Consider the following 11,029-nt stretch of genomic DNA (forward strand, 5'->3'; position numbering starts at 1 on the left):
TAGAGCGAAAAATACGGTAGGTACTGCTCTGGCGGGAAGGTAAACGGCGTTTCCGTGCGCTGCTCTGGTTCGCCAGAAGTGGCTTAGTCATGCTGGCCACATGACCCGGAAGCTGTACGCCGGCTCCCTCGGCCAATAAAGCGAGATGAGCGCCGCAACCCCAGAGTCGGCCACGACTGGACCTAATGGTCAGGGGTCCCTTTACCTTTATCTTTAATAACCTTGCTTGGATTAAGGGTGAAATATGATAAATTAGTAAGCACGCAAGGGAAGTCATTCATGGAATAAGAGACTGAAGAATGGGTAGATATGTACAAAAACATATATTTTATAAATTCAGCCAGAAAAACTCTCCAGTAGGAAAAGTAAAGCAATAGCTTAAAAACTGGCTGTTACGAAAGAGGTGTCTATAAAATTAGAGATATTGTGGTAAAAGGCAGTACCTAGTTTTATAAGGCAATAACTCTCCCAAGTATGAAACCCAGAAGCAGGAACAGTGATTGGAACTTGAGGTTTGGATGGCACAAGCTACTTGTAGTATTTTTAGAGACATATCAAGTGAAAATTAGGTGGTATGTTTCATTGTGGGAGTTCTGATACCTCCTGATGTTATAAATAGTTGTGGACTGGTACCTAAAAGCAGTTGCTCTGTAGTAAAACAAGCAGTGAACACGTGGCGCGTGACAGCTGCCCGTGCAGGTGCGGAACCGTGGCAGAGCTCAAGCTAGCAAAAGAACAGGAGTTAACACCACTACCAGTTCTCATGCAGTGTCCTTCCTTCCATTTAAGGATTGATAGATTTTAAAACATCAGAAATGAGTTAGAGGAGCATTCCCATGTGAGCCTAGTACTAGGTAGCATGAAGTGACAGATGAAAAACAGCCTGATTTTTAGACTTTTAAGGGTGGTATTTTTCTTCTTCTAAAAATCACGTGTTTGACATGTTAATTGGTTTGAGACTCATGGCAATCAGCAACGTTGTTATTTGTCCGAAGAAGAAATGTAACACAATATCTATTCTTTAGGAACATATACAAATATAGTCAAAGCAAATTAAAACCATCTACTTGCAATACCCAACCTATGTTCATTTCACTTATTTATATTCCTGCTATTTTCCTGGACGCTTTATTTTTAGTCTAAGAGCAAGAAAAGCTGGGTCTACAAAAAGGTACCAATGCCACATATGCCTATTATAAACATTGTTGTAATAGCAAATTTGAAGTCAAGCCGAAAAAACTAAGAGTTTTACACGATAAAGGCTTAAAGAACTGGCTCATATTAACTCAACACCCTTTAATGTAAAGCTAGTGAGGAATGGTGCCCTAAAGCACTGTTCCTCACGGTGGGCTGAGATGGAGCAGTTAGCCTGGAGCCACTTTCAGGTGGGTCTCCTTGCAGCTGCCTGCCCAGCACCTTCTCACTTGCCTGTCTCACCCACTAGCCATATCATAGCCTTTAGGTTGGACCAACTCCTTGCATGCTGAACAAAGGTGGTCACGAGATGGAGAAACTGGGGGAAGAAGGAGGTGGGAAATAACGTCTTCCCTCAGTGCCAGAAGTTTCGCCATCATGAACCCAATACAGTATGTATTAAACCAGGGATGGGGAAACTATGGCCCTTGTGATGCTGTTGGACTGCAACTCCCATCATCCCTGACCATCTTCCCATGCTTGCTGGGGGTTAAGAGAGTTAGAGTCTAACAGCATCTGGTGGGCCCCTGGTGCCCCATCTGTACATTAAACAATACATAATAGTCAACATAAAAAACTTGTACAAACATACACACAGAGAGCAGAGAGTATATAATATTTATTAAAAAAAACCAAACCTGGATGATAACACAGTTCTATTACTTCTGTATTACTGTTGATACTGAGACAGTGTCTTGACTGAAGCTATTACAGTGGTACCTTGGGTTACATACGCTTCAGGTTACATACGCTTCAGGTTACAGACTCCGCTAACCCAGAAATAGTTCCTCGGGTTAAGAACTTTGCTTCAGGATGAGAACAGAAATTGTGATCCGGCGGCGCGGCAGCAGCAGGAGGCCCCATTAGCTAAAGTGGTGCTTCAGGTTAAGAACAGTTTCAGGTTATGAACGGACCTCCGGAACGAATTAAGTACTTTACCCGAGGTACCACTGTACTGAGTTGAGATTTGGACCATCAATTGTATCCCACCCTCTTTATTACTACACGACACAAGCTCTTCTCCACCTTTTGCAATGTTCTTGGTGGCTTATGCTAAAGGATAATACAGAATTCTGTCCTTTTAAGCAAGAGAAACCAGGCACCAAACTTTCTGCAGTTAGTATCTGGTGAGTTACTAACTTTCCTGCTGAGACACTATAAGTAGAAGTGCCAGCTATCAAGGATCATGAGATGTGTGGGTAATGGGACAAGCTACTTAAGTATCTGCAAATACAAAGGGCATGAAAATTAGTTGGTGCAGACAAACTCTTTATATTTCATTGCAGGTACTTTCAGATATTACTATTACTGTCCAGCAATGTCCCTTCCATTGCACAGAGATGGTAAATGCAATGTACAGTAGCTTAAGATTCAGCCATCAGCCTGTCATTAACCCTCTGGAAAAGACATACATATATTTAGGCTGGGGTACTGTCAATGCTGCAAAGAGTCACAAGTTATCTGCAAAGTCCTGACATTTCAGAGCAGTATCTCATGATCTCCCATTGTGGCTTCATCCTTGGCAATGAAGAGGAAGGAAGTCTGGTGACTTAAGTCTGGCCAAAGGTACTCTTCCCTTTATAAATGTGGTCTCACAAGGCAAGAAGATATTGACAGTATTTTCAAATGTGATTATTGAGCAAAATGCTGCAGACAAGCTGGTAATTAGCAATGATAATTATCAGTGTTGTCACTAGTTAATCCTTTGAATTGTAGAAAAATTCATGTATGGAATCTGAATATATCTGGCTATGACGAAGAAGGTGGTACCCAGACCTAGAGCTAACACACTCACTGAAATCAATGGAGGTTAATTATGACTGACTAAGCGAGATGAGCGCCGCAACCCCAGAGTTGGCCACGACTGGACCTAATGGTCAGGGGTGCCTTTACCTTTACCTTTATAAAATCTGATTGATTTCATTGGGTTACCTAAATCTTTAGGTGCTGCAGATATATTCTTAGAAGAGGGATCTTCCCTTCACTTTTATACTGGAGGGAATGCCTGTTCTAAGTATGCCCTTGCCACATGCAGCTTTTATTTGTATAAAAATAAAGCATTTTTTTAAAAAAAATCTGCCATCTAGTTGAAAATGTCATAGCCCTAGTAATTACTGGTGTGTTATCCCATGAATCAAGTTCTCTCATACAGGAGATGAGAAACCAGCACAGGAACACCATCTCTCCTGCTCCTCTTCTTAAAAAACCATGGTTCTCATATCTTCCATGACCAGACATGATATTAGTGTCAGCAGCAAAAGAGCCAATTGTGCTACTGCACTGGAGAGTTGGTCCCTGACACTGATAATGGCAGAGATAGTGGCAGAATTCCATACAGGCCCCTTGTACTGCACCCTATAGGTCTTTTCCGTCTTTTTCTGAGCTCTAAAGAACAATGTGCAAACACATATTAGTTCTAGCTTTAGCTGTGTTATACATAACACTACATTTGGGATTTATAAAAGTGAGTAGGCAGAACTCACATATTGTGAAATACGATTTCACAATATCTGTACAACTAGGTCTGTGACCTCAATGGAACCTATTGTTTAGTTTGACTTTTTTCTAAGTATTTTGAGACATGGAATCGTGTTTAGGAAGAAAGAAAAAAATGCAAGTTCTCACTCTTTGGAGTCAACCTATTATCTTGAAATACATTTAAGAATAACCTGCAGTACAAACTCCAACCCAAACAGCACACTTTTGGAAAAGTTATTTGTATATATATTCCCACTGGGATAAAAACAAACCAATGTTTCAATTGCAAAGCTGATGAAATTTCTATACCTTCCTCTAAGCAAACTTTTTAAGAAAACGAATAGATTAAGGTCAACGCACATCTGTATGTGCTTATATAAGTTACCAAGGCAGAGACACAACATGCGGTTTATGTTTTGAAATGCTTTCTCAGAATAGCCCGAAAACTTCCTCCCAAGAATGTTTCACAACATGATATCCATCAGTAACAAACAAGAAAAGGAAGCGAAGGTAGTGCTGGCAAGACACCTTTCTCATTTGATTTGCCACCTCATTATACCTTGCTGCTTCTAACCGCATTAAGCACTTTTTGTGTGGTGACAATATTGATTGGAAGTGAAATTGAGGTTTTTCAAGGTGCTGAACCAGTCCTGCCATGCAGCTACTTGTTGCAATTGCCAAATTTTGTGTGAACTTTTTCATTTTGAAAAGCATTTCTCCTAAGGCAATGGCAAGAAAATACATCAGCAAGTATTATACGAAATTTTAAAAAGAGAATGAAGTCAAAGCTTTTCTAAGACAAAAAAACCTCCCTTATTTCCGTGAGCAGCTGTCATGGTTTTACGTCTACAACCAATTCAAGAAAGCCATTCTCTGCACAAAGAAAAGGGGAAATAATCATAGTTTTACTGCAAAAAATAGGCAGGACTCACACAAGTGCCTTTCAAAAGAGCCTTGCAGTTAAGAGGAAGTTTGCCCTTATCTTCCTTGATGTTGCTGCTTGGAGTGGAAAAACAAACAAACGTAAGTGGGCTTGCTCAGATGCCGGGGCTCTGGCAATTACCCTAGGATGCAAGGTGATCTTATTGGTTTTATTCATTTATTTAATAAAATGTATGCACTGCTTGATTGTAAAAACAACAACACACCACCAAGCAGTTTACAAAAGGATAAAACAAATCAATAAAAAAATACAACAATAGTTTAAAACATGCAAAAAGTTGAAATACTAATGATGCACACATGTCCTCTTCACGTGGTCAAATCTGCTCACTGGAACGGGGCCTGTATCAATGCTATGTTGGATGGCACTAGCAAACGTGTTTTACTCATTATGGCAAAGAGAAGACTAGATACTGTGAAGCAGCCTTGGGAGATAATAAACTGTCACATACAGGTCTGTTTCTCTCCAAACAAACCACAAACGGAAGCCAAGGTCCGTTCCAGTATGCTGCTCATTCACTGTAAGTCATAGACCATAAGCTGCCGTGACATGTGAACCAGTCCACAAAATCCAGGGTTCAAATGGTATTTGAACCTGGGTTCCCATGTCTAAGCCCCAAGTTTTGTCTAGCTGATGAAATATCACTTTCTTGAAGCCCTACCATATCAGAGTAAGGCATCAAGGTACTTTTGCAAGATATTGCATCATTCATGTAGACATTTGCGAGGGTGGTGGAAAGAAAAGAACTTGTGATTTTTAAAAAGAAAAGCCTTTTGTAAGCCTACAGCTAGGAGTAGTTTTATGAATAGTTTCATGGATATCAACAGTTTCAACAGCTATGCCAAAGTCACACAACAGTTTGCAACCCATAAAGTCGAATGCAGGTCAACAGCTGTGTAGACAGTCAACCAAGTGGTTGATAAAGTTTTGGGGGGTGTTGTCAGCAGTCTGCTGATGACACACAGCTCTATTCTCCTTTACATCTGCAGGCGTAGCAGTGGACGTGCTGGACTGGTGTCTTGCCTCGGTAATGGACTGGATGAGAGCCAATAAACTGACCAAGACGGTTTGAGCATATAACATCGATCCTGGCCCAACTACACCATGTGCCAATTAGTTTCCAAGCCCAATTCAAAGTGCTGGTGCTGACCTGTTCAGTCTTGCATGGTTCAAGACCTCAATACTTTAAGGACTGCCTTTTCCCATACAAACTGACCTGGACCCCGTGCTTATCATTTGAGGCCCTTCTCTATGTCCCCATCCCCAAAAGGTTTGGAGGGTGACAAAACGAGAACCAGATTTTTCTGTGATGGTTCCCAGTCTGTGGAGTGCTCTCTCCAGACAGGCTTGCCTGGCAACTTCATTACATGTCTTCTGGCGCCAGGCAAAAACATTCCTCTTTACTCAGGCCTTTGGCCATTAAATAAGCTATGGCCTGTTCAATGCTGGGAGGGGGGCTGTTATTATGATAATTTTTAACATTATGCTGTGTATTATTATGCTCTGTATTTTTTTAAAATTATGCTGCGTAAATTATGTTCTTAATGTTGTGCACCGCCCTGGGATATTTGGCTAAAGGGTGATAGATAAATCAAATAAATAAATCTCCTGTATTTACTATCTGTGCAAGGCTGCAAAAACAAAGAGCGTTTTCAAGGATCTGACATACCACAATATTCAGGGGTATAGGCCGGATCTGGTTTTGTGGGTCACAAGTTGTGCAGGCTATGTAAAAACAAGTTAGTCCCTAGATATAGTAAGAAGCCTGCACAACTTATGGCTGAACAAGCCAAACACAAGCCACCAGCTATTTATTTGGCATGCCAGGAGGTTGAGACTCACACATGACCATGGCAGTTTTTACAATCCTAACCATGCAGCAAAAACCAGTATGTTAATGAAGTTTGTGGGCTGCATTTGGCTTGATGGATCACATATTGTAAGGTCTGATCTCTTATGTCAGAGTTAAGACAGTCACATATGCCACCAGCAGGTCAAAATACTGTATTCCATGACTGCTCTGTAGCAATAATAGATACTGAACAGTAGAGGGCAATACAGTTACATCAATAACTCTAGCCTTTTGAAGGCAAGGCGAATAAATACAACTAAGATAAAGCATGGGCATACAGAACGATATTTAAGGAAACAGGCTAAATACAATGGAATGAATCATTCGGAGTGTTGCTAATATCCAAACATAACAACAGCACATGAATGCTATACTCATGGTCCCTCACAAAGATGACCTAGCGTTCTATATAAAATCAACAATTTCACATGGAATTATTAGGGAACTTGCCACATCCACCATAAATACTTTCAGTCTCAAACCAATACTAAGCATTGCCCAAGCACTAACAATAATTCTGCTTCTTGATTTCTTAATTTTAAGAAAAGCCCCTAAGGTCTCGCGGCTTTGTAAGTACCGATTGTCATCTTTCTGAAATCTCAGCAGCCTAAAAAAGTATGCATTTGTGTCACACTGGAGCCAAAGTCCAAACCTCTACACTAGTGCTTAGTGCTTGAGGGGATGTATTTGGGCTTTGTGTTGTTTTCCCCTCAATTATTACTTCCTCGTCCTCTGAAAGTTCCAGAAACCTGAAGTCTGTTGTGGACATGTGTGGACATGTACAGTGGTACTTCGGGTGAAGAACTTAATTCGTTCTGGAGGTCTGTTCTTAAGCTGAAACTGTTCTCAACCTGAGGTACCACTTTAGCTAATAGGGCCTCCCTCTGTCGCCACGCTGCCGCCGCACGATTTCTGTTCTCATCCTGAAGCAAAGTTCTTAACCCGAGGTACTATTTCTGGGTTAGCGGAGTCTGTAACCTGAGTGTCAGGGAACTGCCTTCAGCTCAGGGGCAAGAGGGGAAAAGGCAGATGGATTACAGAGAGCCCCCAAAGATTGTGGGAAGCAGCACTTCCTCAGCGGAGGAAGGCAGCCACGCCTCTAGTAGGGAGGAGATGCAGGGCTTGGAGGAGGCAAGGCAGTGCCAGGACACCTTGCCTGAGCAAAGCGGGGAGGAGGGAGGTCCCCCGTCACCCAATCCGTCCATGCGCTGTAGGCTTTCGCGCAGAGAGGGGAGGCGGAGACTGGGGGTCAAGAAACTACTCTGCTGGGGAAGATTTAAGGACCTCCCACTCTCAGATTCTGCCAGTGAATGCGCAAGACATGGAATAGAGGCGCTCTGCATTCTAAAGGTTTTTTTTAGCACCAATAAGAAAGCTTTAGAACAGACTAGTGAGGCATCTTGCCTGATTGCTCTCAAGCAACCACCCGATACCCTTAACACTGAGGTACCAGTGTACTCATGTATTTATTCACCTATGCATGCAAACATTTTTTTAAAAGGCTATCTTGGAACAGTGCCATAATGAACCTTTACCAAAGACCATTTTCTCTCCTCTCCTCCTCACCCACTCTCCATCAGCCACTACCTAAGGGAAGAGGCTGGCAGCAGCAGCCATGGAGAGACCATGGTGAGGAAACAGGATGCTCTGTCACAGTCGCCACCGCTGTGGCAGCTGCTCAGGACAAGCACTGGCTTTTCCTCTTTCCTGAGCTCAGCACTGGCAGTGCTGGGGGCGGGGGAGAAACTGGGACATTATGGGATCAAATCAGAAGCCGGTTTGGCTTTTGAAATTCCGGGACTGTCCCTGGAAAATAGGGACATTTGAGGGTATGCCACACATGAGCGCTTGCATGAAAATTCGAAGTTAAGAGTAAGCCCAAAGCACAGGAGAGCCGAGTACAAAAAGTTCACATACCAATTTATCTGCAGGATTTCTAAAATCTGCCTGCTCTTACTTGCTTACCGCCCCCCCCACTCCATAGTCTCTGGTAATAACTTCAATTTCCTGAGCAGCTTCAGCCTGGTTCCCAATGGAGTACTGCTTATAAAGCAAATAAGGTAAAGGTAAAGAGACCCCTGACCATTAGGTCCAGTCGTGGCCGACTCTGGGGTTGCGGTGCTCATCTCGCTTTATTGGCCGAGGGTGCCAGCGTACAGCTTCCGGGTCATGTGGCCAGCATGACTAAGCCGCTTCTGGCGAACCAGAGCAATGCACAGAAACGCCGTTTACCTTCCCGCCGGAGCGGTACCTATTTACCTACTTGCACTTTGACGTGCTTTCGAACTGCTAGGTTGGCAGGAGCTGGGACCAAGCAACAGGAGCTCACCCCGTCGTGGGAATTCGAACCACTGACCTTCTGATCAGCAAGTCCTAGGCTCTGTGGTTTAACCCACAGCACCACCCGTGTCCCTATAAAGCAAATAAAAGGTAAAGGTACCCCTGCCCGTACGGGCCAGTCTTGACAGACTCTAGGGTTGTACGCTCATCTCACTTAAGAGGCCGGGAGCCAGCGCTGTCCGCAGACACTTCCGGGTCACGTGGCCAGCGTGACGAAGCTGCGTCTGGCGAGCCAGCACCAGCGCAGCACACGGAAATGCCGTTTACCTTCCCTCTATAAAGTGGTACCTATTTATCTACTTGCACTTAATCGTGCTTTCAAACTGCTAGGTGGGCAGGAGCTGGGACCGAACGACGGGAGCTCACCCCGCCGTGGGGATTCGAACCGCCGACCATGCGATCGGCAAGTCCTAGGCGCTGAGGTTTTACCCACAGCGCCACCCGCGTCCCTCTTAAAGCAAATAGGCAATAGCAAATGAGGTATCAGTCACCAGTATGCTGAAAAGTGTACATCATTCTGCAGACAAACTGTTAATAGGTGGTAGAATGCGCCTGAGACAGGGCTGTAGCTCAGTATTTTACATGGAGAAGGTCACAGGTGCAATTCCTGGTGTTACTAGGTAGGACTCAGGAAAGACTGCTGCCAAAAATCTTGGACAGCTGCTGCCATTCAGTGTTGACCATGCTAAGCTAGATAAGCCAACAGCCTAGCAGTCAACGGTTTTCAACCTTTTTGAGTCCACGGCTCCCTTGACCAAGTACACTCTTTCTGCGGCACCCCCGAGGGGCTCAGGGGCCCAGTTATGTCACCCCTTGCCTGCAGGGCTGCCAGCCTCTCGCCTTTTTTCAAATACCCTCCCTTGTAGAGTGTTCCCTGAGCCTCCTCTCCTCTCCTTGGGAGTCCTCGGTGCAGCTCCTGCTGCAACAAAGAGCTGTGCAAAACTTTGGGAAGCAGAGATGTGAAAGGACATCAGAGGAGGGAGGGAAGGAAAGAGGGACAGAGGCCAGTGTTGTCTGCGGCAACCCTGGCCATCGCTCAAGGCAGATTTCTAATGACAACTAGGGCATTTCGGGAAATGTCGTTTCACTATGCTGGCAAAACAGCAATTTATTTTACAGTAATTTACAACTGGGAGTGATTGTGTCAACCTCCCATTTCATACCACTGTTCTATAGCGGAACTAGGGCTTCGAAAGAGTAGCTGGGGAAGTCCAGCCAGATGGGCGGGGTATAAATAATAAATTATTATTATTATTATTACAAAAGGATTGTCTTCTTTCTCCCCTGGAAAATTCCCCAGAATACACAGGACCACATCAGGTTCCATCCGTCTCTGAGGGTAGGACATCTGAATGCCATTAATAATTCTCCCTCATTTTCTCTCAACCAACGCTGTGCAGCCCATGGCATTCTCTTTCCTTCTTTCATATACAGTCATACCTGGGGTTACAGACGCTTCAGGTTGTGTTTTTTCGGATTACGGACTGCCGAAACCCAGAAGTACTGGAACGGGTTACTTCCGGGTTTCAGCAGTCACACATGCGCAGAAGCCCTAACTCACTCTTTGCGCATGCATAGAAGCGCTGAATCACAACACGCGCATGCACAGATGTGCTGCTGCGGGTTGCAAACATGCATCCCGCACGGATCACGTTCGCAACCCGAGCGTCCACTGTATATGTGCCATGCATTTCACTGTACAGTGGTACCTCGGGTTACATACACTTCAGGTTACAGACTCCGCTAACCGAGAAATAGTACCTCGGGTTAAGAACTTTGCTTCAGGATCAGAACAGAAATCGTGCTCCGGTGGCGCGGCGGCAGCAGGAAGCCCCATTAGCTAAAGTGGTGCTTCAGGTTAAGAACAGTTTCAGGTTAAGAACGGACCTCAGGAACAAATTAAGTATTTAACCCAAGGTACCACTGTATTGTATTAGGTCAACTGACAGCAAATCTTCATGAAGAGTTTAATGTTGCTATTATGTGATGAAATGTAGTCCTCAATCCTGTTAGTTACAACTTTCATAGTAATCACCAGTAGGAGAATTAGTTATCATTAGGATTTACTAGGAATGAAAGGGAAGTGCTAAAAACCTAACCTCTGCATTCACAACGTGCTTTCGATTTTGAAAAGATGGGTTACAAATGACATGCGCAAGGGGATTTCCACAGGAGCACAGAGTTAAAGCATAATGATTTATCAGAAACTCCCTGCCCTATGA

The 11,029-nt window shown here is 43.9% G+C and overlaps 1 protein-coding gene across 1 annotated transcript in view; it reads right to left on the reverse strand.

Annotated features, from left to right (window-relative positions):
* Positions 1-11,029, reverse strand: part of UBAC2 (UBA domain containing 2) — a 75,149-nt gene that overhangs the window by 41,426 nt on the left and 22,694 nt on the right. The gene's annotated exons all lie outside the window — the stretch shown is intronic.

Source organism: Podarcis muralis, chromosome 4, assembly GCF_964188315.1.
Source record: "Podarcis muralis chromosome 4, rPodMur119.hap1.1, whole genome shotgun sequence".
NCBI lineage: Eukaryota > Metazoa > Chordata > Lepidosauria > Squamata > Lacertidae > Podarcis > Podarcis muralis.